The sequence below is a fragment of the Podarcis cretensis genome, assembly GCF_951804945.1.
Source record: "Podarcis cretensis genome assembly, chromosome: 10".
In the NCBI taxonomy this organism is placed as follows: domain Eukaryota; kingdom Metazoa; phylum Chordata; class Lepidosauria; order Squamata; family Lacertidae; genus Podarcis; species Podarcis cretensis.
Genome location: NC_137179.1, coordinates 36,088,965 through 36,116,239, shown reverse-complemented (window position 1 = coordinate 36,116,239; position 27,275 = coordinate 36,088,965). Strand labels below are relative to the sequence as shown.

Below are 27,275 nucleotides of genomic sequence, written 5' to 3'. Positions count from 1 at the left end.
CGCTCCTTCATTTATTTATGCTTTGTTTGATGCATTGGAATTTTGGCTGCGTAGTGACTGAATGATCAAGTACCTGATTCTTGTAATAGGTGGAGGGCTCTCAAATCAGTCTCTCTGGAGTTATTTAGCTGGTACCAATTACTCCCTCATGGTAAACAATCAAAGTGCTTGTATCTGCAAGCAGTAGATAACCTGGAAATCAAATATATCTGCTGTATACAGATCCATAAAGAGATTGTCCTGACAGCTAAAAGATGTGATTGCACATAACACTCGCTCTATCTCTCACACAGCCTAACAGAGGCAGTTGTGGCTATCTTGGTGTGAAAGAAAATGTAAGAGAGGTACTTACTACTGGGAATGCAGGGTTAAATCTTGCCTCAGTTTACATATCTGTTGGTCAGTCCTTGCAAAAGGAACAGCCACTTAAGAAATAAGTGGTGTGCATGTAACAGTATAAAGGAATTAACAATAATGCACAAATGTAATCAGCAAAATTTCAAAGCAAATACATACTGAGATTGGCTAATGTCATTCTCAGGGTGGACTCTAGGCTCCGGTTCTGGGTCTTAAGTGTATATAGACGGTTTACATTTAAGGGCAAACTTACAAAAGCCACACTTCTGAAATATTTGACTCAAAATCCACACTTTGAATTTTGCCATGCAGTTCTTCAGCTAAGTAATGTCTACAAAAACACATAGGCTAGGGTAAAGTGTTAGTGAATGCATGTGTTAGTGAAAGCAGCAAACAAAATGTATTATATTAGGGGATGTTGCTTTGAAAAAAATGTTTGCATTAGGCAAAACGGCTTACAACATGTGTATTAGGAAACATTCACACAAAAATGCTGATGAATTTTCATGAAGATTTAAAGAAAATCACATATTGACATGGAAACGTGGGGGAAACGAACTTAAGCTTGGAAAAATGAGAAAGTGGGACTGACTGGGAAATTTACCAGAAGCGGCTTAGTCATGCTGGCCACATGACCCGGACAAACACTGGCTCCCTTGGCTGATAGAGCGAGATGAGCGCGCAACTCCAGAGTCGTCTGCGACTGGACCTAACGGTCAGGAGTAACTTTACTTTACATGAAGGCCCAGCATCACGTATGAGTAGAGAATTTGTGCACAATTCAGCCCATGTGCAGGATACTTCCACTCCTATTGGGAGGGGAAGGATCAAGCTGGGTGAAAACATGTTTGCCAGTTGCCCAGCTCGCAGATGATGCCAGAGGTGGATTTAGGGCAGCTTCTCAAAGCCCAGTAAGCACTTGCCCAGCTTTGGGAAGGAGGTGTGAGGGCTCTGACAGGGTCCCAGAGTCCTCCTCCCTCCTCCCCAAAGCCATGGGCCATGCCAGAGCCCTGCACCTCTTTCCCAAATACTGACTTAAGCCAATGCTGTGAGGGCTGGGAGAAGGGCATCATATTACCAAGGGCTGGACCTATTTATATAATGTTGGGCACATCTGAGATCCCACCCCAGTTTTCATCTCCTGAAGGATGTCACTGGGAGCCCAATGTTTGCACAAGGCTGGTACACGCCGTGTGACAGACCTGCCACATTGCTTCGATAAGTCATAACTTGTTGCCTTTGTTTCATTTTCTGTTAAATTTCATTTCCTTTTCCTTTTCCTGCTTCTCTTAATAACCTAATGAATATAACAGGGTTGCCTGTCTTTTTTCCTTCCTGATACAATGCTCATTTTAAAACTGCTTGCTTATAAACTGCCATACTTTAGAATCCTGCTAATGAAAACTGGAGCAGTGTTTTGATTATGCTACCAGCTGGAATAACTATGGTCTCTGTTGCAACTACAGAAATAATAGTTTCTGCTGAATTATTTATTTGCAAGGATTAAGTTTGAATGGATACCATAGGAGGTAGCTTTGAATGAGTTTAAGCAATAGAACAACAATGTCATTTACATCCTGGCTTTCTGAAAAAGTGTAGTTTTGATGGCCTTTTACCAACCTTCTGCTAGTGTAATGTATATGTAGCTATTTTTAATTGAATGCCTCATTGCGGATGCCAAAAATATGCAAGTAAAACATCCACAGTAATGTGTAAGCATTTTAATTAGTTTAAAGACAGTGGCCTGTCTCCAAAGATCCTCATATTCAGCCACTGAACAGTTGGTCAGTGTGGTCAGATTTGACAGCACAAATTATCTAATTGGACTGGAGAACAGAAGGGAGACCTGGGTGCAGGCCTGCCCTAAACAGGTGATCCATCTACACCTTAAGCCTCCATTGAGTAAGGGGGGGGGCTATGAATGCAGACCTGAGCACAGAACTTTATCACAGAAACACATAAGACAATCTAAAAGGTGATTCATACACCAGTCCTTGCTGGATTGGAGTGCAAGCATTTAAACCTGTTGATAAAAGCTATTGAGAAAACCATATATACTGCCAATTTGGCCTCAGATGAAACCATGTTTCAGAATGCACCAGCAAAACAAATAATTCAAATCAAATCCACACTGGATGGTTATAATAACTAATAATTAGATACAAATAAACGACACATTGGATGTCTCATTGCCATGAATGTAGTGTCAATATCATAATGCCATTACAGTGGACGTTCGGGTTGCAAATGTGATCCGTAAGGGAGACACGTTCGCAACCCACAATGTTCACAACCCGCAGCGCCGCGTCTGTGCACGCGTGGGTTGCAATTCAGCGCCTCTGCACATGTGCAAAGCGCAATTTAGCACTTCTGCACATGCACCGAAACCTGGAAGTAACCCGTTCCAGTACTTCCGGGTTTGGCGCGGTGTGCAACCCAAAAAAGCACAACCTGAAGCGCCTGTAACCCGAGATATGACTGTATACAAATCTGATGTGATCAAGGTGATGGAGTAAAGGTTACTACATTTGGGGCTTTTTAGTTTAAAGAAAAGGCAAGTAAGAGGGAACACAATAGAGGTGTGTGATGTATGTGGTGTGGAAAAAGTGGGTGGAAGGGAAAATGTCTTCTCATAATATTAGACCTTGGAGTTATCCGATGAAGTTGATTTTGCAAGATTCGGGACTGAGAAAATAAAATACTACTTCACACAGTGCATGGTTAAAACTGGAATTTGCTCTCAAAAGATACAGTGATGGTCACCAACCTGAATGACTTTAAAAGAGGATTAGACAAATCCATGGGAGGTAAGACCATCCATGGCTTTAAGCCACAGTGAGTATATTCTACTTCCACTGTCAGATGTAGTATACCTGTGAATGCTAGCTGCTAGGAATCATGGGTGATGAAAGTGGTGTGCTCAGGTGCTGCTCATGGGCTCCCCTGGGACATCTTGTTGGCCACAGTGGGAACGGTGCTGAACTTGATGGGCTTTTGGACTAATTTACCAGGCTTTTCACATGTTGTTTCATACGAAATGTGGCTTGTAGATCTGAGATCTGAGTCAAATGTCTCCTGAACCCACAGGGGTTCCCCAGTCCCTGGTGCTGAGGGCAAACCAATGGTCCAATACTTAAGGAAATGGACAATTCTGCTTGTGTAAGAGATCCAATTGCAATGTGCATTTCCCTTTTTTTTTTCTTAAAAAAGTGGGAGGACACATATTGGAAAAGACCAATATATGATGTACATGAACGGTCTGAAAGTAAGCAATGCAACCATTTTACTAGAGCTAAGCATGCCATGGGTTGGTCAGTATCTGGATTAGGGACTGCTTGGCAGCCTGTGTACGTTACTTTAAGATCCATTATGGAAGAAGGAGAAGAAGCCTGCAGGTTGTACAGAAGTGTGTTTACTGAGCCAGATTCTCTTCCACAACAGAGTTGGAGACCACCAAGACCCAATTTGGTTGTGCCTAAGAGCGTCCCTGAAGACGCCTCTGCATTTGGTAAAACATGTGGGTCTCAGTCAACACACATCTGTGTACCTGGAGACTTTCAGCTGTGCCTCCTACCTTTGGTACCTTCCTGCTTTTCTTTTCTATTTGCCAACCCACAGGCAAGAGGGATTTAGGGAGACACTGGCAGGTGAAGCAGTTATCATGCTAGCTGTCCATATGTGTGCATGTAGGAATATGTATACTGACTGTTAGTGCCCTCTTCAAAAGCTAGTTGCTGTGTTGAGGACTAGATTATTATTATTTTTAATCATTGTTTGAAAAGCTCTGTCGATTGGACATGCCTTGAATGCTTGATGCTGCCCTACTGCATAGCTGGATTGTATCAGATCATCATTTGCCTAGAAAATATCATGTGTGGTATATTTTGTCATAATGAGCAAATGAGATGAATGCCAAGTGCATTTGAATACGATCAATTTGTTGTTGTTTTTTGCTATTTCCTTTCTTTGCTGAACAGTTTCTTATACCAGATCAGGGGTGGGGGGAATCACATCATTAAACAATAATTTTCTGAATTTTACCATTTCATTTAAAAAGAACGTACTTATTCAGGACAGTAACGCTTTCCATGAAAATGGCTCTTTAGTACATAAGTGGCTATTTTCCCTTGCAGCCTGACTTCCTGTGGGTTTGACTGCAGAATAGCAGGTGTACTATTCCAAAGTGTCTTTCCAAGTGGCTCAGCAGGGTCTCTGTGCTGTACATCCACGGGAGACAGCTCATCTGTTTAATCCTTATGTTTTAGTCAACCTTCCTTATTATGTGTGCAGGGCTCCAATGCTCAGCTGGATTTTGACTTTCAGAATGAATTGATGGAGCTCTTTGATCTTTGCTGTGTGTTGCATCTGTTTCATCTTTCATCCTAATGCACGATCTTCCCAACTCCAGCTTTATTTTTTCCACATGAATTCATCATGTATATTTTTTTTTACTTTGCTCTCCTATTTCTTTGCGTTCCCTTCTTACGCGCATTGAACTTGATGTGGCATCATTTGAATACGACAATGTAATTTAATTTGTAATTTAAGGATGCACAAGATGGCCGAAGAAATGTATGCTTAATTGGGAGGAACATTTAACACAAGTCAAATCTTTAAATGAGATGAGGAACCATCTAAAAAAAAAACCCCAGACAAATTCTTGTAGACATTTCATGTGGTCATTATCAAGATAATGACTATATCATTATATAGTCTCCCATAAACATGGGATAACTTCTGCCTATTGAGAGGGAGGGAGGAATATAATAGAATTAAATAGACATTTAGCAGTGCCATCCTATACCTGCCTGTTCAGAAGTAAACTCCATTAAGTTCAACAGGGATTACACTCAGGCAAGTGGACATAGGACTGCAGTTTATGTTACTTTATTTGCTATTATGTATTATTGTGATACTTAGTAAATATCCTAGGAAATTGCCCTCTTATTTAGGAACTGAAATGCAGTGCAATTGTATTTTTCTGGCACAGTAGTATGTTGACTGAGGTAGCAATCTGCCTCCAAGAAGATGGAGATTGGATCGGCTTCCAAAGTACTTTAATTTCATTGATTGCCCAATATTGGTCTTTACATTTGGCGCAATATTAGGATTCAGTGTATTTTAGAAGAATAGGTCTACAATGATCCAATAAATTTCAGGAAGACTTTTACAAACCCTCTAGCAAATTTTCCAGACTTGTTTTTCGAGCTTGCTTTAGAACTTCAGTTCTAGGAAAGATATTTCTACCTTCCTTCATGTACTTTGCATGGAGAAAGTCCCAGGTTTAATTTCCAGGTAGGACTAGGGAAGACCCCTGCCTGAAACCCTGAAGGCTTGCCGCATATTAGCATAGACAATACTGAAACAGATGAGCTAATAACTGTGCATGTGACTATATGCAAACTTCTCCTATGCCCATATAGATAGTTGTCTAGGACTAAATTCTAAAATACTTGAATTTGTTTGCTTCAGGTACAATAATCCTGATAGCTTACTTACTGTTTAAAAATGAATGTGTATTGAGAGTGCATTAGTGGCAGATTTGGTGGGACGCGGGTGGCGCTGTGGGTTAAACCACAGAGCCTAGGACTTGCCGATCAGAAGGTTGGCGGTTCGAATCCCCGTGACAGGGTGAGCTCCCGTTGCTCAGTCCCTGCTCCTGCTAACCTAGTGGTTCGAAAGCACGTCAAAGTGCAAGTAGATAAATAGGTACCGCTCCAGCGGGAAGGTAAACGGCATTTCCGTGCGCTGCTCTGGTTTGCCAGAAGCGGCTTAGTCATGCTGGCCACATGACCCGTAAGCTGTACACCAGCTCCCTCGGCCAATAAAGCGAGATGAGCACCGCAACCCCAGAGTCGGCCATGACTTGACCTAATGGTCAGGGGTCCCTTTACCTTTACCAAGGTGGGGTGGGGTGGCAGGTTGGGATTGTGTAGGTGCACCAGTGGAGCCAATCTGATGCTTCTGCTGGTGCAACTGCACAACCTTGACATCACAACCACCCTGTTTCACCCCCATTCAGATACCTTGCATTGATACTGGTGTCGGAAGGGCAGGTCCACCTTCCCTTCCCCTGATGCTGCTCATAAAGTATATGAAAAATCCAGAGGCCAGATGTAATGTGCTATATTTAACCCATATACAATAGACTATTGCAGTTCCTTTCTGTTTTGGGGTAATAAATGAGATCGTCCATAACGCACTTAACTGCAAAACTTAGACTGCTGTGCGACCCTTTCACCTCTATGTCATAGAGGAAGATATGGAATAAGAGGGTTCTTGAAACATACATATACGAAGCGCTGGACAGATAATGCCATACATATAACTATATAGCTTATTTCTTACTCAAGGACTTCTTCCCTGCCACGAGCATATCATTTATTTTCATAAGATGGCTGGTTGAGGCAGGTAGGAATTAATAGGAATTTCATCTGTTTTTGAAAGGATCACACTATTTCAACAATGATGATTCCTAGTGAGTTCTTCTTAATCCTGAAGACTTCACAGGCTTCGCTGGTTCCTTGGCTGTTACTATCTTTATGAGCCAGGGTGGATGTTGGTGCTGAACTGTAGCAATAAATGACAAATAGCAGAGCAAAATAATACTTATCTGTCTCCATCAATCAGAAACACATGGGAACGTCTTTCCTGAAATGCAGTGGGAAAGGGTGCCGAATCTTAAAAAGGAACCATGCTGCTTTTTACGTACAAAGAAATGACTATGAAGATTCTAACCCATACACTGCTGGCAGGTGTTAGGAAGTTGTGGTGCTCCTCTTCTGGAGTCCATTGAGAGGGGGACTCCAGTGGAGAACCCAAGTGTAGCCACTGAAAGCACAGGCCAGTGCACACTCGCCTCGGTGGTGGTCCCACCAGCAATAGCTCTTGTAAAGTTGGAAAAAGGGTTGTTACAGAGGTTGGGTAGAGCACAGCAGGACTGGCAATGGATCTGCTGGATTCAAAGCCAACCCAAGGGAACTGATTTGATTGCATGTGCTGCATGACACCCCATCCCAGAGCCAGTTAGGATTGCTCTCTTGTCCTAGGTACACACACAATAAAAGGCTGCAGTCCTAAACATTTGTACTAGGAAGTTAAGTCCCACTTACTCCTGTGTAGCTAACATTGTTAGCTATCCTAATATAACTCCACTGTTGAATCTTTGTGAGTAGCACTTTTATTTATCTGGCCTGTAGTCACTTTGGTGCCGCTAATGCAGCGGTTTGACTTCACTCTCGGAGGGGCACTCCATTGTCTCTCGAGACAGACAGATGCCAACAATAGATTATCTGGATCTACTGGATGTTCTCCAAGCCATTCAGATACCTGAGAATTTACTCGGTTTGAGTTACATATTTGTTTCCATAAATATGACACTCGCTCTATGCAGTGATTTCATAATGAGCCCTGGAAAAATACACCATGCTTTCATGTGCAATGCCGTGCTAATGGGGAAAAATAGGCATCTGGTACCTGTCGATTCTTTCCCTCCATCATTGCTACATTTCTTTGGACATCTCTCTCTCTCGCTCCCATTCTCTTTGGCAATCTAGGGGTGAAACTTTTCGTTCCAGGAAAACAGCTTGTATGGTTCTACAGCAGCATGATTGGTCTCCTGTGTAATTTTGGAACTTCCCTCTTTAAAGACTTCCTTTCTCCCTCTCTCTGTACTTGTTCCTTTCCCTTTATTGTCTTTCTCCATCTCCTACATTATAGTTTTGAATTTCAACTTTTTTAAGGTTTTGGAAGCATTTCCTTAAATTTCCATTCATTTTGAGGGTTTTCTAGGTCGTTTTGGCCCCTTAACCACTTTAATTCTGAAACAGTCACCAAACATATTAGTTCATGTTGCATTGTATGTACACATATTGTTTATATTGCAAATTGTAAGACAAAACCGGGTTGGGGGGGTAATTTTGCACAACAGCTGTTTCAAAACTTTTGCAGCTGGGTCATTATTACTTTAGTTTGGAAAATGAAGGGTGTAGGTCAACTTGGGATTGTGTGTGTGTTTATATCTAAATGCTCCAGATGTAAGCTTCCTTGGATTTTTAGAAAAATAAGTCTAGAAACATTTTAAATAAATAAAAAGGATGTTCTAAAAATAGTAGAATTTTATACTTGCATGGCTGAACTAGTTTTCTCCTGGCATTTTAAATGCAAGGCAAAATGCAGGTCATAACCAGTTTCCACAAGTGTTTTGACTTTAGCCTCAAGAATAGAGATGGGTTGCATACTTTTTATGACAACTTTAGAAAGAACCAAGTAAATTGCTTGCCTCATAATCCTTAAAGTGCAGCAACATGGCTAGCAGTACCAGGCATGAAAGGCTTACAGAAAAGAATATTTTGATTCAGAGATATGAATGATCGCTGCTAGCAATGACTAGTCAGAGTCGAGTTTCACAGTGTGTGTTTACTGTAACTCCTCTACAAGTGCTAATAGTACTTGAAAAAGTGAGATAAATTTTGCATTGCTCTGTAAAATCATCCTAGTCAGGGAAAGCACTTATATCCAATTTTTGAAATGTAACTCTCAGCATGCTGTTTTCTATCAAACTGTGATATTGGGTGATAACAAAAGTTTCTTTATGTTGCACATGCTTATTTTTTTTTTGTGTTCTTGAATTTAAATGACCCATAATCTGCTGAATAGTTGTTTTATTTTCATGACACGTCTTGCAGTAAGGATTCAACCATTTCCCATAGTTATTCAAATTTTTTTGGTCCGCTGTTTTAAATTGATGTATTTAGTATTTTTGAAGAGTGACAGTGAAATGTTAACTATCACTTAACTTACATTTATTTAGAAGGGAGCCTTCCTGTAACAAGATTACGGTAGAATTTAGGTGCCTGTTCCACTTGTTGGAGTCCATAGGCTGTCAGACTAGTTAAGATGGAAGGTGCCTACAGAGAAGACTTTAATGAAAGCCAACTGCTTCTGTGGGCCCAATTAAGACTACCCAACTGTAAAACACAGCCCTCTGGGTAGAGTTGGATTGCTCATTTTGGGAGCGGGGGGGGGAGCAAAGGGAATACCTAGTGTCATGGTTAAAAGGGAATTGTCTTAATGTTCAAGGGTTCTACCTAATCCCCTAAATTTTAAGTATGTATTATTAATAAGGTTAGCACTGATGTCCCTCAGTGCAGGTTTACATATGCACCACTGCCTGAACTTGAAGCCCCGGTAACAGTTCTTGAGATATGGATGTGCTCTTGGTCCCAAATCAATCTTGTCATTCCTCAGAAAGCAATGAAAGATAATAAGTACTATTCACCTGATTGCCTTCCTGCTCTGAGACAGCTGGTGACGCTTGTCTTCCTGATAACCAGGACTTTCAGATCTAAGGCAGGGATAAAGAAAAGCCGGGAGCTTGCTGAATCTAAATTTGACAGTCGATGGCAGTGTAGAGGGGTCAGGAGGGATAGAATCTCTGACACGTATAAGAAAGGAACAAAATTTATCTGCTCTGGTTGCAATGATTAGATGTCTCGTTGTCTGGCTTTCTTATAGTGGATGATTGATCGTGCCCGCCAGCTGCCTAATATCATAATTAACAAAGTTGCTACCGTGTCTGAGAAGTTTAATCGAAAAAAATTGCCAGCAGTATGATGCCATTGTCGCCCACAAAGATCACAAGCGTGGCAGAGTCGACTTTTGGACTAATGGAGCTGCAGAACTATGTGGCTGGAATGAGAAGCACTGCACCTGAATGGCTAATGGTATGTCTGTTTTTTCACAATTGCATTTCCGCTCTTCGTTTTCCTTTTGTGCAATCTAAGAAAGCATGAATTTTCATTTCAGGATGTCATGGGGTACCTACATTAATATTTGATGTTTCCTTATCTTTGTTTATTATCTGCATAACAAGTTTTAAATATCTTGCCTTTGTTAATTATTGTGCCAAGCATTATTTAAATCAGCTGTGAATGTGGTAATTGCTGCTATGGTTTAGTGTCTCTCTCCCCCCCCTTTTTCTAGCTGCTAATAGGTTCTCTAAGGTTTTTCCTCTTTTTGCCTGCATATATCTTTAAATGTATGATGCATAGCCTAGACCTCCTGGTATTATGCTAAGGAATGTTGTTAAAATATACACGTTTATGTATCTCCTTATGCATATAGAAGTAACAATACATGGTTAACAATCTTGAGCTCCAAATACCTCAAACCGTTTCAGAAATAATCACATATCACAGTTCTTTATTTGAAACATTTATGTGTTTTATGGGTAAAAAATTGCTTTGCAGATCTCTTTCTTCTTTGCAGTTGTATTTTCTTCCCCCTTTGTGAGCGGTATTTGCTCACATAGTTGTCCCCAGAGTACATGTTGCTATTGCCAAGCTAACATATGACTCTGAATATTGACATTGATGGTTCTGTGTATGCGCCCTGCAAAACAAAACAACAAAAAAACAGAGAAAGAAAGAGAAATAATGGGAAATTACTGAAAAATAAAGACAAAGGAAACACTACTGGATTTATGAAACAGGACATGAAAACTTGAAATAAGAAAACATTGTATATAAAGCCTGCATACTTTACCACTATTTTCATTTAATAAAGCCAATGGCATAAAAGGGGATATTTTCTTGGCTTGTTGAGAATTATAGAAGAAATTGTACATTTTAATAAAATTTGAAAATAGTTTCTACTGCAGCTTAAGTGAATATGCAGTAGCTATTGTGGTGGGTTGTCATTCTGATCACAGAAATATCTCTGAAAATATTCTATTTCACACTGGGCTCCCCCCCCCCCCGTTACAGTATGTCTGTCATTTGCAGATTGTAAAATATATTAAAACATTATTGATCCCATTGTGTATTCACTAAGACTTTTAAGGATGATTCAGTAAGTATTTCATATTGGTAATTTATACTGTCTGGTCAAATTTAGTGATGATTTATTTTTTTAATTCTTAGAAAAAGAAAAACAGCAGTGGCGGCTGATATTCTTCCTTTACTCAGGATATTGTTCTGAACTGAAATACCATTTCTTGATCTGAAATGTGCTTTCCACATCATCAGTTATAGGTAAAAATGTTAACCTTGCCTGACATTTATATTGTTCACCATTGGTTTTTAAAAACTCAATAGTTTTCTTGGAAACCAAGAATGGTATAAATATAGAAGTGAAAAAACCAGATTAGTGATGCAAATTTCATACAGAAGGAAAGATTATGCTATTAGAACAAGTATATTGTTGTTTTAATCAGCACTCCCATAATAATTCATGTAATTGAGACTTAGGGCATTGTTAGAACTCAGCTGGAGAACCAAATGTCTATATGGATTACAGGAGGAAATGCTAAAGCAATGTCACAGCAGATGTGTCTGGCTTTTAACAGGATTAATTCCTGGGATATGTAGCAATGAACTGCTTGTAATAGTTTCAGAGGAACTAATAATTTTGAGAAATATGTTAATAGCAAATGTGCTAATATAAAGGGCTAGAAGATTAGAGATGCATTCTTTTGCACTGAAATAAGAATATAATAAATGTCTCCCAGGTGACTCAGGCTACAGCAATTTTTATTGGAGATTAAAGCTTGATGGACCTTTGCTCGGATGATTAACCCTTCAGAAATTAAAACCTAGTACTAAAGTATTCAGTCCAATTTAAATGCAAACAGAGAGAAAAAAAGGTTATCATTCAAGTTTTTAAAAACCTTTTAATTTTCTTTTTTCCTCCTCCCCTATGTCATTGAGAAGATAGGCTAGTAAAAAGGAACATGATTTAGTTTGGACAAAGCTGTTCAAATGGCAAAATCGCTTTCCAGAATCCAGAGAAGAATATTCTTCAAAGGAATTTCAGAAGTAAACGTGAGCCTGAGATGAGACAGGTAGGACAGTAAACATTATCTGTTTAATATCTCTTAATATCAAGTTTAATTAGACTGTGTTCTTGCAAGTTGATTAACACTGGTAATTAATTTGTTAATGTTGCAGCCTTGCATAGAAAATGTTTCAAGAGCTTAACTTGTACGAAGTATAAAAGTCTGCTTTTAAAGCTGACAAACTATTATGGAACATGTTGAGTCAATTAATTCACAGAGGCCTAAAAATAACATCTACACACTTTTCCAGTTTAAGGGAAAGGATTTTAGGATAGTTTTATAATAAACTTTTGGAATAGTCCTTGCTAGCAGTCATATACCACTGATGATATTCAGTTGGATTAAACAGAATAGATCCATTGGTTTCAATAGGTTTATGCATCTTTGAACTAATGTTTGTAATCACTTGTGTTATCTTTCTGTGATTCTGCATAGGTTATACAATGGCATTGACAATATGGCATTACTTCATTCTAATTGAACTGGCGCAATATTTTGGAATTCCTAGCTTCATTCCATATGAAATTGAAGTTTCTTTGCAATATTTATGTTCAATGTATTTATTTGTTAGCTTGTTTATTATATTTGCAGGCATCAGCTTTCGTTTCTTCTTATAAACTTTCATGAGTCATTTTGTTTTTCTCCTTGTGCTTGAATTTCAATTGCCACAATCCTTCCTTGTTCATCTTTAAAAAGAAATTTCGGTGATAGGCTTTCTTTTGCATATATAACAACTCCTCTCTTCTTCACTCTGTCAGATGAAATAAATTCTTGACCCAATCTCTTATTAATCAAAACTTTCCTATGAAGCCTAGTCACATGTGTTTCCTGTAGGCAAATTAAGTCTAATTGCTCCTTTTTTAATATGTGAAATATCCTCTTCCTTTTCTTCGGACAATTGCAGCCATGAATATTCCAAGTTACTAGTTGCAGGGCCATGCTGGAGCCTTTGTTCCTTTTGGGTGGTGTCACTTACTTCTGGTCCGCAGATCCCAAAGGTGTGGGAACAGAACTTAGTGGTCCAGGTCCTAAGGCTCCTTGTTCCACTTCAATCCCTTTCTGAAGGTCTTCTCCGTAGTGGCTCAGGATTTTTTCCCTATCTTCAGCTGATTTCATTTTAACCTTCTTCCCCCTAAAAGTGAAAGATAGTCCCTGGGGGAACTCCCATCTAAAAATGATGTTGTTTCCTTTCAGTAGTGTCACCAAATCTTTGTAATCAGCTCTAAGATCTAATAGATATTTCGGGATGTCCTTGTAGAGTTCCACGTTGGTATCCTGGATAGTTAAGGTCTTTTGATAGTGTGCATTCAGTATCTTGTCTCTTTCTTCTTTCGATCTGAGGGAGATCAGACAGTCTCTAGACTTGTCTTTCCTCCCTCCTCTTCCAAGCCTGAATGCAGTAGTTATTTTAAAATCCTTATCTTCTTCCAAAGACCAAAGTTCTGCAAATTCTTTTGTCAGATACTCCTTCAAGTCTCCTTTTTCAAGTTCTGGGACTGACCTCAGCCTCAAATTATTTTCTTTACTTTTCAGATCCACCATGGAAAGATATGCCTGATGATCACCAATCTGTTTACGCATAGGTTTTATTTCCTGTTCCATGGCTTCCACTTTCCGTTGAGCCTCCTCTGCAATTTTACGATTTTCAGTGGTGGTTTCTAAGAGTTTCCCAATTGCCTGTGCATTTAAGCCAATTTGTTGTGACAGATTATTTACACTAGCAGTGTTCTGATCTAGTTTAGATGAGTGCTCATTCACTTGCTTACACAGATCATCTAGTTTCCCAAGGATTTTATCCAATACTGTTACTGATGTGTCTCCACCTATGGCCATTCCTGCAGGACTTGCTGGCTCTAAATCTTCCTGTGGAGTCACGGAGACTGTAGGAACCGATGATCTGCGCAGCTGTGAAGTTATCGTAGTTTGTTGTGTTTTGGCTTTTGCTGATCTTGTCTTCCCACTCATCCCACCACTGTCTAGGCGCCAAGGTCAGTCTTATGATTAACAGTTCCCATGGGAATCCACAAGCCCTTGGATGGAAAATTCCCCCCAGCCGTTGCAAGTTTTCAATATTCCACTAGGGGAAGACTGGCTGTTTCTTCACAAAGGAAAAACAATTTGCAATATGTCAAAAATCAAAGTCTCTAGAAAGTTCAATAACAATGTCTAACAGCCCCAAACTTCCAAAGACCTTCTGAGGTTCTTAGTTTTTGCAGAGCCGAGCCTTAATTCCTTACAATGTCTCAAAGAGTGCAAGTTTCTAGTGTAACAACTCCATGTAGCAATCCACTGTAACAGTTCCAACAGACTGGCAGCTCTGGCAATTTAGTAGCTCTACCAATCTGGCAGTCCACTGCAGTCACTGTCTCTCAAAGAATTTATAAATCCATAAAAAAAGAAAGATATATCCACAGGTATAGGGTATAGTCCACAAGCATAGTAAATTAGAGCCAGTTGATGCTTGGAAAGATGCTGTTCAGAGAGATAGTTCAACGGCAATTAGAAAGTTAAAAGTCTCTGCTTAAGATCTATATACAAAACCGGGAGACGGACTTCCTGGTTGCATCTCCCGCTTCAGTGCCAAATTTCCACAAATTTAGTCTCAAAATCGATTATCTTCACCTACTCACGAGTAGTTGATTTATATCCGAATTGTCCCAGGAAAAAAGGTCAGTGCTCACCGGCAGCAGCTTCGCGGCTTTGTCTCTGCAGGAAGAGCGATTGACTCACAGCACCACGCTAGCCCTTTCACGCTCCGGAGCTCCTTACGGGGTTCCTTTGACGTTTCTGGGCGCACAAATGGTGCCCACTGAGTCCCACGGCCACAGGCTATCTCTGCCTGTGGTTTTCCGACGCGGGTCTCCGCTTCGCCGTAGCAGACGACCCGTTTCTGCAGAGCCTCCTCTTCACAAAGTAAAGAGGACCGCCATTGCCGTTCGCGCCGCCTCCGGAAGTCTTTCATGAGTCATTTTGGGATTTGATTTAGCATTTCCCACGGATTAAAGAAAAAAATCATAAAATGGCATGGAAAGGAAATATGGAATATTCACTTCACTAATGTCCAAATAGTTGATGAAATGTCTTAATTTCAAATTCATTAAAAAATCTTTATTTTTTTTTTGAAAAAATAAACTAAAAGCAGAGTGAAAAATAGGCTCATTATGTAATCAGTGGTTTAAGAGTATGGTAATAAAACACAGATTTGGGGTACATATGTTTTAAGCATTATAATGCAGAATTTGACTGCTGAATCCCTTCTGGTATTATTATTATTAGTATCATTATTATTATTATTCTCAGTTCACTGCTATGACATAGGAAAAAACAAGATGAGTTGAGGCTGCAATCCTATATTTACTTACCACACAGCGACTCTACTTCTGTCTAGACATGCATACGATTGTGCTGTATGCTAGTAATTCTCAAACTGGTTTTTGTGTGCACTTCCTTGAAGCATGTTTCTCCACATCCTCCTATATTCTATACTGACACCTCAAGAATCTTGTTAGCATCATTTTGCATATGGATCTGCCATATTGCACCTGACCAGCAGGATAGTATAGAGGAGGCACCTTTTCATAGTTCTCCTTGGGACTTGGCTATACAGCTGCAAATAAAAAGTTTTAAGTGTGCTTTAAGTGCAATATACAATATGACACTAGATGGCGATGGTGAGTCTTATGGAAAATTCACTGTATTTTTTAAAAACACTTTTCCAAAACATTTTCAGAACGGTTTTTATATGTGTGTAGATTCCTCTCAAATTAACTCTTTTTGCATCCTGCAGCTAGTGTGGTGAATCTAGTCTGCAGGTGTTAGTGTGTATACATAAGACAGGATGCAAAGCTCCCCAACTAATTTGCATGCAAAACAAGCATACAAAAACCCACTGCCAGTCTCTTCAGTGTGGACTAGCAAAAAATTTTTTGAGGCTTTTCAGAGTCACTACTGCGCCTTTAACTAGAAACTTCCTCATTGGAGTGTCTGACACAAACTGCTTCCTGTTCATTGTGGCATAGCATAGCTGGTTAACTAGTTCTTCTTCACCAACAATGGGAGTTTTAAATTGCAGGTTTCTTTTCATTTCTTTAATTTTCTTTCATTTCTTTTTGACTGTGAATAGTGTCATTTTACTTTTTTTTTTTTAAGTGGAAGCTTGGGGAATTGTACAATTATGGGGAAATTAAGAGGTAATTCATCACTAAAGTCACAAAAGGCAGCTTCTAATTAAAATTCCAGGTGATGTTTGTTGAGTGGAGCTTACTCTAATAATAATAATAATAATAATAATAATAATAATAATACTCCACCCGTCTGGCTGGGATATAAAACATAGTAAAATAGTAAACATTAAATAGATACAGACCATTAAAAGGATACAGACCATGGCGATGCCCATTTCCAGAAACTATAGCACTAATGTAGGAGTTAGGTAAGGGGCGCGGGTGGCGCTGTGGGTTAAACCACAGAGCCTAGGGCTTGCCGATCAGAAGGTTGGCGGTTCAAATCCCCGTCATGGGGTGAGCTCCCATTGCTCGGTCCCAGCTCCTGCCAACCTAGCAGTTCGAAAGCACCTCAAAGTGCAAGTAGATAGGTACCGCTCCAGTGGGAAGGTAAACGGCGTTTCCGTGTGCTGCTCTGGTTCGCCAGAAGTGGCTTAGTCATGCTGGCCACATGACCCGGAAGCTGTATGCCGGCTCCCTCGGCCAATAAAGCGAGATGAGCGCCGCAACCCCAGAGTCGGCTACGACTGGACCTAATGGTTAGGGGGTCTCTTTACCTTTAGGAGTTAGGTGGAGCCACAATTTTAGTTCTACTTCTACAAATGATTGCAGAAAAGCAAAGTGTCAGCAGCGTTAAGGGCTCCAGTATGGAATAGGTCTAGGTGATAAACCTACTACAGTACCTGAAATCTAATTTTCTCTATTTACAGTTTATTATTATTTTTAACAGGAGAAAACGTGTAACAATGCTAGCGCACGAGTTTGTGAGAGGCTTCCACAACTTCCAAATGAAGGCGGGGAATTAAATGCTGCTTTTGCAATAAAAAGGCCCTGTGGCCATAGAGCAGAAGATGCAGAATTTGTTTTTTTATTTGTAAGGGGCCTTCTCACACCCTTGGGTTAGGTCAGAGTGGATTTGTAGCTATGACCAGGGTGTGTGGGTGGAATTTGGGAAGGATACAGTTGGGACTGGTGGAATGCAATCTCATATATGGGACGGGGGCCTCAACCAGCGTTGAGAAACACTGGCCTATATCCTCCAGTATACCTGTACAATTAATGAGCCTTTTGTTGAATAGCAGATGGAAAGAAGCTTATGTCCTTTATATACGAGAGTGCAAAGTTAAGAACCTGCTTCCTTTTCTATCCTGCTGGCTCACAAAGGTTAGAAACAGCACTGGTGAGCCAAGTTAAATTCTGGCGTTAACATTCACTGCATAGTTAAGAGTTCCTATCTTTTAAAATTTTTATGTATGTTATTAAAATTGTAATAAATATGCAATCTCCTGTCCTATTCAATTTATTTCTCTCTTTCATCAAAGATGAGTTCCCACTGACTCTGTGAAGATAGTGAAGTCCTAGGCATTGTAGTGGAGAAATTAAGGAGCCTGAGGCAGCAGCAATATCCTACCTAGCCCTTTCATTTACACTTAAAACACCCTCCAGGGAGGGGGGGGGGGAACCTTTTTATGGGACCCCATGAAAAAAAGTGAAAATGATGAAAACTAAACTTGGTGTGGAGTTCGTTCAGTTGGATGACCTTGAAAAGGAAAAAAAGGAAAGGAAAAGTAAACCCTTTCAGGACACAAAACACACACACTTTGAGACCTAGATTAACCCCAGTGTTTGAACTAAGCAATGCACATGCTTAATGGTCTCTTAACTATATTCTCCTCAACATTTATAACCATTCTATTTTCCTTTTGGATTTTTGTATATATTACTAATTGCTACCTGCCAGCTTTGCCTCTCTGCTTTTCAATTTACCATGTAAACTCCCTTAATATATGTTGAAATGTTTGCACAAACTAAAATAATACACCTGTTCTGTCAAATGCCTCAGACAATCACATCTAGATTAGAGGCTTGCAAAAACATGCATTTAAAACTTGACAATGCATGCACAGAATTTAACCACGTATAACATAGCATTCCAAGCTGTTTATTCAACTATAATTTGTTTTACTATGAAGGAGCCATTTGGCTTTGCTAATGGTGTATATATCTAGCATTAATACATCTTCTCTTGAACGTTGCCATTATTTCCACATTTCAAACTGAAGAAAGAGATGAAACAGTAAATACTGAATAGATATATACAGTGGTACCTCGGGTTAAGTACTTAATTCATTCTGGAGATCTGTTCTTAACCTGAAACTGTTCTTAACCTGAAGCACCACTTTAGCTAATGGGGCCTCCCACTGCTGCCACACCGCCAGAGCATGATTTCTGTTCTCATCCTGAAGCAAAGTTCTTAACCCGAGGTACTATTTCTGGGTTAGCGGGTCTGTAACCTGAAGTATATGTATCCTGAAGCGTATGTAACCCGAGGTACCACTGTATAGATATATCTCATGCTTTCTACATGTGTATGAAACTTTCTGCCTAGCAGTTTATCACCTCATTTCAAAAACTATACTGCAGTTCTTAAATAATTATAAATTGTGAGGTCCACAAGCTGCTACAAGTGTTTCACTTCTAGAGTTCCAGGCAAGGAAATACTGGAAGGGCATGGCAATAAAAAGGCTTTGCAAGATCGTTACCTGTCAAAGTCCACATCCTGATAGCTGGCTTCTTTCCTCATCAATATGAAGAATATTGGCTTGCTTTGGAACCTCAGGTCCATGAACTGGTTTAAAAGGCAAGCTGGGTCTATTTCAGTACTTCTGAACAAAAAATATAAAAAGAGCCTTGCTGGGTCAGTCCTAAAGCTTAGCGAATCCAATCTCCTGTTTCTCACAGTGGCCAGCCAGGTTTTTTGTGAGACGTCCTCAAGGATGATATGTTGACAACAGCCTTCTCTTGCTCCTGTAATTGGCCCCTATTCATAGACACGCCATCTCTGATCATAGATGTAGCAGGTAGCTATCATGACTGGTAACCATTGATATCTTCCATGAATGTACTTGCCTACACTCCCTTTAAATGCTACCTAAATAGTGGCCTGAAAGTGGCCTGAGGTAGACCAAACCTGGAAAAGGCATAGGAAAAATAAAGTTTTGGAAGAGGATCAATTGCCCAAGTCTATATCCTGAAGTTTGCCTTCTTTCTTCTTCAATGTGAGGAACACTGGTTTGCTGTGCAATTGCCTCAAGTCCTGATTTAAGGGACAAGTATAAAGGAAATGAAAAGATATCAGAGCAATTTACAACAATTATATAGGCAATAAAAAGAACATCAGAACTAAAAACACAGTTCACTAACTACTTCAGCAAGACTGTGGAAGAATTCAGTAGCCTATCTGCTTGTACACAAACCTTGTATGGCCTCTTAGCCCTAAAAATCACTGGATCCTTAGGGATCCTTATGGCACATCATGGGGTGCAAAATGTATTGTCAGAGACCCCAGAGAACCAAATAAATTAGCAGGGTCTTTTGTTTGAAGCCCCTTGCTTATGGGAATGTACCAGCAAACTATCAGCAAAGATGGTGCATGTGCATATTAAGGAGTTCTGACTGGCATTCTAGGATGACCTTAAATAGTTATGCAGGAGAAGAAATATAAGCAGGATAATCATCTGAGTTGGTATGCAACTAAGTTTTACTCAGATAGACCCATCAGAATTAAACTACCTACCCTTACTTTTATTTGTTTACACAATTGATATATTGCTACAATGGTTTCCAAGCAATATCTAAACAACATCATGTTCATTAATTTCAGTGGGTCCCCTCTAAGTAAAACTTTGTTGAATACCATACATTGCGTGGAAGTGCTGCAGGACTGAACATGAGGAAACCTCTCAATTTTCAGAAATGAATTCACAAGTTATAATCTGTCAGCCAAGAGATTACGAATTAAACTGCTTGGCTAGAAATGGTTTTTATTGCAAGTGCCGTAACTTTATAATTTATGGGTTTTATATGGCAAATGCTAGTAATATGGCAAATGCTAATAAACGCTCATAGGTAGGATTTGATTTTATAAGGGTAATACATGTTCCACAGCACTGCTACTTCTAGATAAGAAATTGTGTGAACCTCACATGTACATTGTCACATAATGTTCATGTGGAGGAGCCCAGCAGGTGGCAGGCTTCCCATCACAGTTATGCACAAAAACCCCAGCACATCTGTGTTCAACACATAAGACTTTGAACATGCAGAGTTCAGATAGAGGTTTCTCTTTCTCTCTCCTCATAAAATAAACTTTCAGATATGATTGTGGCTGGAATATTTAAGCATCTCAGTCAGAAGACCATTTTTAAATCCAGCTAGCTTTAATTTGATTTCTTTAGATACAGTACTTAATCCTTCCTGAAAACATGATATAGTAGTAAATTAATGGTTTGCTGACCATTTCATACAGTGCTGTGATATGAATGATCAGTAGACAGGGCAACAGTTATCCTGTTGTTGTTGTTGTTGCTGCTGCAGTTAAACAGATATTCTGACATTTAAATGGTTTATTAGAGACTCAAGTGAGTTCAAAGTGAATCCTGGCAATTTAAGAACTTTTTCCTCATCTCTTTTTGTGCAAGAGATGAGGCCCCTTCACAAGTATGCATGCAGTGCCAGCTGAAGTCCACCCACTAGGAACAAAGGTTTCAAAATTCTTGCTGCATCACTTGGATGCCAATTTCTGCTTTTGGTTACCACTCCCTGCCCATTAATGGTACAGCCTGAAGCAGCTCACTTCACCCTGCTACATGAATGGGCTAGCTATATACACGTGTGTAGTAGCTGCTTTCCCTATTGTGCAGTACTGAAGCCTCGTAATTGGATTGGAAAGGCCCATGTGATTATTCACGGCCACAACTTCCTCTATCCACAAGTGTATTCACATTCACCCCAAGGAAGCACCTGTCTCCACAGCTGAGGTGTCTTCATTTGCATGGATATATGGAGATAAAAGAAGTTCAAAATTCAATGCAGGGACAAGAAAATAGCAGAAAGGACCTGAGACAGTGGAGGAGGCTGCAATACCTTGGAATTCTTTGGTGTGTAGAGAAAGGTTGTCTGTTCAGATAACAACCCTGAATCAACCATCTGTCAAACCTTTTAGAGTACACACAATAACACAAATGTGTAAAGGAGGATACTGTATTCCATAAATATTCTGTTTCACTGGTTTCAATTAGTTTCACACTGCCTGTTCCAGAAAATGAATAATAGTAGCTTGCATGCATATATATATATATATATATATATATATATATATATGAATGATTTGTTGTTTGCTTGTGAAAAGCTAACACATTATTTTAGAAAAAAATCAATGTTGGGTTATATTGGTTTGTTTTGAGAATATGAATTTGCCATGGGTAGGTAGACTGATAGATTTATTTTAGACATCTTTAAAAAACGCATCAATAATACCCTTTGTAAAGTTTTCCCATGGAATTCCTGCTGCAACATGACAAAGGCATTTGTCAACGAGAATTGCATTGCTTTTTTCATTCCACCCCCACCCACTGTGGCCCTTTTTTGGGAAAGGAGGACACAAATTTAGTCACGGTGCAATTTGTTAAAAAATCTACATGTAATATTAAAAACGTCATTGCTAGAAGTTAAGTGAATGGTTAAAGGCCACGATCCAGAGCGTGCGTTTTGCATCTGCCAAGCTGTTCTCTTGTTTGCTTCCCTCCTCCCTCCCTCCCACCATGCTGCAGCTTTGTCTGTGGATAAGCATCTATGGTTTAATGGAAAATTATATTTGGCATCATGTGGTTGCCTATGTACTTTCATTAACAAATAAAATAGGAGAATTTTAATGAGATGCACTGATATCAAAGTGTTTGCTGCTTAGCCACATTAGATATATGATTTGCTGTCATGATAATGAGTTGCATATTAACTTTGTTTTATTGACTTTATAATGATGTATGACTGTGGGGAGGATGACAGATAGCGCACAGGATTGTTGTGAGGGTAAACAAAATTGATTTGTAAAGCACTTTGTAATGTAAAATATGCTATAGAAATATAGAATTGAATCCAGACTGAAATCAGTGGAATTTAAGATAGTCATGACTAACTTAAGTCCCATCTACAGTATTTCAGTGGGTCTACTCTGCCTAAGTCCTCAAACCAGAGTGGTTAATAGGTGATGCTCAGAATGCCATTGGACTTGAACTCCCATCATCCATGACCATGGAGCATGCAGGCTAGGACTAATGGGAGTTGGAATCTGACACCTGGTGGTCACAAGTTATGTAGCTGCCCCTGCCTGTTTTCAACACATTACAGTGGTACTTTGGGTCACATATGCTTCAGGTTACATACGCTTCAGGTTACAGACTCCACTAACCCAGAAATATTACCTCGGGTTAAGAACTTTGCTTCAGGATGAGAACAGAAATCGTGCTCTGGCAGCAGCAGGAGGCCCCATTAGCTAAAGTGGTGCTTCAGGTTAAGAACAGTTTCAGGTTAAGAACAGACCTCCGGAACAAATTAAGTACTTAACCCGAGGTACCACTGTACTCTTGAAGTTGTTCTACTGTAAAAAGGTAAAGGGACCCCTGACCATTAGGTCCAGTCATGGCCGACTCTGGGGTTGCGGCGCTCATCTAGCTTTATTGGCCAACAGCTTCCGGGTCATGTGGCCAGCATGACTAAGCCGCTTCTGGAAAATCAGAGCAGCACACAGAAATGCCGGAGCAGTACCTATTTATCTACTTGCACTTTGATGTGTTTTCGAACTGCTAGGTTGGCAGGAGCAGGGACTGAGCAACGGGAGCTTCAAACCGCCGACCTTCTGATCAGCAAGTCCTAGGCTCTGTGGTTTAACTCACAGCACCACCTGTGTCCCTTGCTCTACTGTACTACCCTATTAATAAAAAGTGGCTCTTTAATAGATCTTGCTTTACTGTTTGCTTCTTCAAAAATAAAATAGGTCTATAGTCTCCCTAAGGGACGCGGGTGGCGCTGTGGGTAAAAGCCTCAGCGCCTAGGGCTTGCCGATCGAAAGGTCGGCGGTTCGAATCCCCGCGGCGGGGTGCGCTCCCGCTGCTCGGTCCCAGCGCCTGCCAACCTAGCAGTTCGAAAGCACCCCCGGGTGCAAGTAGATAAATAGGGATCACTTACTGGTGGGAAGGTAAACGGCGTTTCCGTGTGCTGCGCTGGCTCGCCAGATGCAGCTTTGTCACACTGGCCACGTGACCCGGAAGTGTCTCCGGACAGCGCTGGCCCCCGGCCTCTTGAGTGAGATGGGCGCACAACCCCAGAGTCTGTCAAGACTGGCCCGTACGGGCAGGGCTACCTTTATCTTTACCTTTATAGTCTCCCTGGCTGAAATGGAATAGGGCAGATTGCAGCAATAATAAATTTATTTGATGGGCTTACAAATGAATGACCTGATCTTGTCGCCTCTTAATCAACCATGCGATGCACTCATAAGATAAAGGCGCTGCTTTTATCTCTGACAGAAACTGCAGAGTGTAGTATAGTGTAGGAATGTCAAATTAGGACTGCAGAAAGCCAGGTTCAAATCTCCGCTCCAGCATGAATCTTCCTGAGTGACCTTGTTTCAGTTTGTAAACCTAACTTATTGTAGAGATGGCTGAGAAGTGGGATAGCCGCATACACCGCTCTGAGCTCCCTGGACGAAGTGGGTGGGGGAAAACGTAAAAAATAATGTAGCATTGATGGCTGGACAGTGGCCTAATGATGACAGCATGCACGGCTATTGCATATTGTTTGTGGTGATGGGTAAGAGATTCAGAAGAGGCAGGGTCACAGGCAGATCTGCTATTTGTATAGTGAAATATAGGGATAGATGAATCTGTTTCAGTTTCATGTCAGTTTTCTGTGAGGTTAAGCATTATTCCATTCTCTCCTGTTTTATGCAGATTAAAAGAAACAATTCATGAAAAATAGCATTTAAATTGTATGCAGTTCTCTCCCTGATATACCAGTTTAGTAGGCTCTTTCTCCTAAATTTTTCTGCTTTTCTATGCATTATTCCCTAAAATATGCATGTTGTGTGCGTTTCCCCCCAAAATGAGTATTTTTCTATTTGTTTTTGAACCAATACTACATCAAAACATTGGGAGATGTTGTGTCCTGATCCACGTATATATTTAGGAGCTGTGAATTGTGTTTTAAAATGTATTCCTACATCATAGTGGCTGCCTCCAGTCCACCTCTCCTAAACGCTGTCACCTTTTGGGTAACTATAGTCTAGTAAAGGACCAACTGTCAAAGCATTTCTCCTGTGTTCCATTGCTCCCTTCCTGTTCTACTCCTTGTGAGTTTGGACTGGGGAAAGAGTGGGGAGGGGGGACTTGGTTTCTCAAACTCAAGGGAGTCACCATAAAGTCCTGTCCCCAACCTACATGACCTTGTGCTATGGCATCAGATTCAGTGGGCTCTTGCAAGCCACATAATGGTTCCTTGATCACTGATGGGAAACCCATCTGGCTCCTTAGCTAGTGACAATCCAAATAAATGTTGTGACCACTGTTGGATTCCATGGTCATGACAACTCCACACTCCTCTAAGACATGTCCCTTTTTTTTTCTTTAATAGTCTTTAATCCTTAATGATATGAATTGTTCTTTATGCTTATTATGGAGCTGCAGCTGTACCCTGCACTGCAGAGTTATACTCAATATATAACTCAGTGTTCTTCTTTACCTTTTCCCAAATGGTTTCCTTCATTTCGTCCCATGTACTTTTAAGTGGACTAAGGATGGAGAAACTTTTAAAATAATGAAACATGTTTATATTCATGCAAATAATCAGTGCTTTGTGAATAGTATCCCCCCCCCCTCCAAAATTGCCATAGTAAATTTTACCAGCAAAGACCACGTTGATATCTGTTTGTAGATACATTAACCTTGAATGTTCTTTAGTGGGAATCCATCAAAAAATATTGAGGGGTCTAATTATATTTATATGCATACAGTTTCGGAAAATACAGGTCAATTAATTGCTGAGATTTAATTTAGATATTTTTCACTGAATCTGCAATTCATGTTCATTTTGGCTAAATTACCCTTGTTTCTTCATCTTATTTGCAAAAAAAGGAAAGAAAAGACTTCTGCTTATTGAACTATTACTACAGGATCCAGCTTCCCCCCTAAATTACACACTTTTTGCATAAATGTGCCTAATTACCTGAATTCAGTTTTGATTAGCAGTGTTAATTGATGCAGCTGTGGATGGGATCTGTTTACCTAAATTACCATGTGCAAACAGCAATACGTCTGAAAGTGAATATGCTGAACTGAAAATACTAATTAGCTGAGACAGATTGTTATTCAAGTCACATCTCAGGGCCTTTTTAATGAAAGCCTGGATATGTCAGGGCTTTATGATATGCAGACAGAAATCTCTATATTACATACGATTTCCTAAAGTTAATTCATGAGAGCAGATGGGAAGTCGTTTGGGTTTCTTGTGATTTACTTCTAGTGTTAAATATCAATATTGTGCTTTATTGACAACATAGACATTGTTTGGAACTCCCTGCTTAAAAAATCATTGTGAATACTATGACAACAAAACCAGAATTTATATTTTGAAGCTAGCATGGCAGTGCTCAGATCTTCCAAGAGTTCTGATTACTAGGAGTACTTTGCACTAAGTACATTAGTGTGTCACCTGGAAGATGTTCATGGGACCAAGAAAAGTGCTCCTATATCTTTCAGGGGCATGAAGATCTGATTAAGGAATAGCGTAAGAAAGGGATAGACAAAACTGTTAATTTCAGTTTCTCTCTCCACTTTCTCCCAGTCTTAAGTTTACTTTGCCACATTTCTGAATCAAGTTTGTGATTTTTTTCCTCTGAAAAGGCTATCCTTTTAGGACACATTTCTACTGTTATACAGACTTTTATGCAGTTTCCTAGTATCCACATGTTTGCAAGCAATTTTTCCTAATATAATCATTTTTGTATGTTTGAATCCAAAAATATATGCATTTTATACACTCATTCTGTACACACTTTTTTTTCTTTTTTAGAAGATCACAAAATTCATGATGTGAATTTTACAGGATCACTCATTTCATGTACTGTTTGGGGAAACGCAAGGTAGGTAGGTTCAAATTAAAATGTGACCAAACAGAATTTCTTCCCCATCCTTAGCACCATGACTATGAATCTGAAAAACAGAGACTGACTAGTAATCTCATTGCCCTCTGGTTACATATCTTCCTGGCCTTAGACACAATTGTTTAAGTGCAGTCTTGAGTTCATTCTGAGCTCATTTTATTTAGGTTTCTCAGCCATGACCAGAGATTGCTGATGGACAGAAGGTTGACTCCAGGACTAAAGTGGCTTTGGGAAAAGTGTACTTTGTTGGTTAGTCCTTGTGGCCATACCTGGCTAAACTGTCAGCACTCTGAGCATCTGTCCTTTACTCTTAGTGCACTAGGAGGGTCCAGGACAGGTAGCAGAGGGCCTTACTAGGCTTCTGAGACCTTGGCAGTTCCCCAAGGATAAAAGACTTGCTGGTGTGGTTGTAATATTAAACCATAGTCTAGTGTAAAGTAAAGGTAAAGGTACCCATGACCATTAGGTCCAGTCGTGGCCGACTCTGGGGTTGCTGCGCTCATCTCACTTTATTGGGCGAGGGAACAGGCGTACAGCTTCTGGATCATGTGGCCAGCATGACTAAGCCGCTTCTGGTGAACCAGAGCAGCGCACGGAAACGCCGTTTACCTTCCTGCCAGAGTGGTACCTATTTATCTACTTGCACTTCGACATGCTTTCGAACTGCTAGGTTGGCAGGAGCAGGGACCGAGCAACGGGAGCTCACCCCGTCACGGGGATTCGAACCGCCAACCTTCTGATCGGCAAGTCCTAGGCTTTGTGGTTTAACCCGCAGCGCCACCCGCGTCCCATGAACGTCACTCTCATACTTTCCCTGTTCTCTCTTCTCTCTGCTGTGACTTCAAGAAGCAGATTGGAAGCA

General features: G+C 40.2%; 1 long non-coding RNA gene across 2 annotated transcripts in view; it reads left to right on the top strand.

Moving 5' to 3' along the window:
* Nucleotides 1-27,275, top strand: part of LOC307224806 — a 102,387-nt gene that overhangs the window by 56,884 nt on the left and 18,228 nt on the right. The window contains exons 4-7 of one of the 2 annotated variants that reach the window (XR_013842747.1): nt 9,874-10,082; nt 11,280-11,390; nt 12,069-12,199; nt 26,323-26,392. This is a non-coding gene — a long non-coding RNA (uncharacterized lncRNA). Of the gene's footprint in view, nt 1-9,873; nt 10,083-11,279; nt 11,399-12,068; nt 12,200-26,322; nt 26,393-27,275 lie in introns of both variants that reach the window. The other variant, XR_013842748.1, reaches the window with a different exon arrangement.